The sequence below is a fragment of the Arachis hypogaea genome, chromosome 13 (assembly GCF_003086295.3).
Source record: "Arachis hypogaea cultivar Tifrunner chromosome 13, arahy.Tifrunner.gnm2.J5K5, whole genome shotgun sequence".
Lineage (NCBI taxonomy): Eukaryota > Viridiplantae > Streptophyta > Magnoliopsida > Fabales > Fabaceae > Arachis > Arachis hypogaea.
Window position 1 is genome coordinate 91,010,178 of NC_092048.1, and position 2,273 is coordinate 91,012,450.

Here is a 2,273-nt window from a genome sequence, read left to right on the forward strand (position 1 = left end):
CATGAGTCAAATCAAATTTTCAATTTAAAAATCTCATCTTTTTCAAAATCTTTTTCAAAAATCAAATCTTTTTCAAATTTCTTAATTATTTTCGAAAATTCCAAAAATATTTTTCAAAAATCTTTTTCTTATTTTTATATCAAATTTTCGAAAATAACATAATCAATTAATGTTTTGATTCAAAAATTTCAAGTTTGTTACTTACTTGTTAAGAAAGATTCAAACTTTAAGTTCTAGAATCATATCTTGTGATTTCTTGTGAATCAAGTCATTAATTGTGATTTTCAAAAAAAAAAATTCAAATCTTTTTCAAAACTAATTTCAATCATATCTTTTCAAAATATCCTTTTATCTTATCTTTTCAAATTTGTTTTAACTAACTAACTAACTTTTTGTTTATTTCTTAACTTTTTCAAAACTACCTAACTAACTCTCTCTCTCTCTCTCTCTCTCTAATTTTCGAAAATATCTTCCCTCTTTTTCAAAAATTTCTTTTTTATTAACTAATTATTTTTATTTTTGATTTTAAAATTTTTCGAAAAAAATATATTAACCTTTTTCAAAAACTATTTTCGAAAATCACTAACTCCTTTTCAAAAATTATTTTCGAAAATTCTCCCTCTCCCATCTTATTCTATTTATTTATTCATCTACTAATATCTCATCTCACATCTCTACCCTCCTCACAGTTGTGTTTCTTCCATTACATTACATTCTTTGTCTCCCTCTTTTCTCCCACTCACAAAGGGATCCCTATACTGTGGTATAAAAAATCTCTATTATTATTATTTTTCTGTGCCCTCTTCTTTGTCATATGAGCAGGAGCAAGGACAAGAATATTCTTGTTGAAGCAGATCCAGAACCTGAAAGGACTCTAAAGAGAAAATTAAGAGAAGCTAAATTACAACAATCCAGAGATAACCTTTCAGAAATTTTCGAACAGGAAGAGGAGATGGCAGCCGAAAATAATAATAATGCAAGGAGGATGCTTGGTGACTTTACTGCACCTAATTCCAATTTACATGGAAGAAGCATCTCCATTCCTGCCATTGGAGCAAACAACTTTGAGCTGAAACCTCAATTAGTTTCTCTGATGTAGCAGAACTGCAAGTTTCATGGACTTCCATCTGAAGATCCTTTTCAGTTCTTAACTGAATTCTTGCAGATATGTGATACTGTTAAGACTAATGGAGTAGATCCTGAAGTCTACAGGCTCATGCTTTTCCCTTTTGCTGTAAGAGATAGAGCTAGAATATGGTTGGACTCTCAACCTAAAGATAGCCTGAACTCTTGGGATAAGCTGGTCAAGGCTTTCTTAGCCAAGTTCTTTCCTCCTCAAAAGCTGAGCAAGCTTAGAGTGGATGTTCAAACCTTCAGACAGAAAGAAGGTGAATCCCTCTATGAAGCTTGGGAGAGATACAAAGGACTGACCAAAAAGTGTCCTTCTGACATGCTTTCAGAATGGACCATCCTGGATATATTCTATGATGGTTTATCTGAGTTATCAAAGATGTCATTGGATACTTCTGCAGGTGGATCCATTCACCTAAAGAAAACGCCTGCAGAAGCTCAAGAACTCATTGACATGGTTGCTAATAACCAGTTCATGTATACTTCTGAGAGGAATCCTGTGAATAATGGGACGCCTATGAAGAAGGGAGTTCTTGAGGTTGATACTCTGAATGCCATATTGGCTCAGAACAAAATATTGACTCAGCAAGTCAATATGATTTCTCAGAGTCTGAATGGAATGCAAGCTGCATCCAACAGTACTCAAGAGGCTTTTCCTGAAGAAGAAGCTTATGATCCTGAGAACCCTGCAATAGCAGAGGTGAATTACTTAGGTGAACCTTATGGAAACACCTATAACTCATCATGGAGAAATCATCCAAATTTCTCATGGAAGGATCAAAAGCCTCAATAAGGCTTTAATAATGGTGGAAGAAACAGGTTTAACAATAATAAACCTTTTCCATCATCCACTTAGCAACAGACAGAGAACTCTGAACAAAATACTTCTAATTTAACAAACTTAGTCTCTGATCTATCTAAGGCCACTGTAAGTTTCATGAATGAAACAAGATCTTCCATTAGAAATCTGGAAGCACAAGTGGGCCAGCTGAGTAAAAGGATCACTGAAATCCCTCCTAGTACTCTCCTAAGCAATACAGAAGAGAATCCAAAAGGAGAGTGCAAGGCCATTGACATAAGCACCATGGCCGAACCCAAAGAAGGAGAGGAGGACGTGAATCCCAAGGAGGAAGACCTCCTGG

At 34.5% G+C, this 2,273-nt stretch overlaps 1 non-coding gene across 1 annotated transcript; it reads right to left on the reverse strand.

The window, feature by feature from the left end:
- Nucleotides 1-1,348: 1,348 nt before the first annotated feature.
- LOC112739872 (small nucleolar RNA R71) lies at nt 1,349-1,456 on the reverse strand. The gene has a single exon (XR_003170807.1). It is a non-coding gene; the product is annotated as a small nucleolar RNA R71 (small nucleolar RNA).
- Nucleotides 1,457-2,273: the final 817 nt, after the last annotated feature.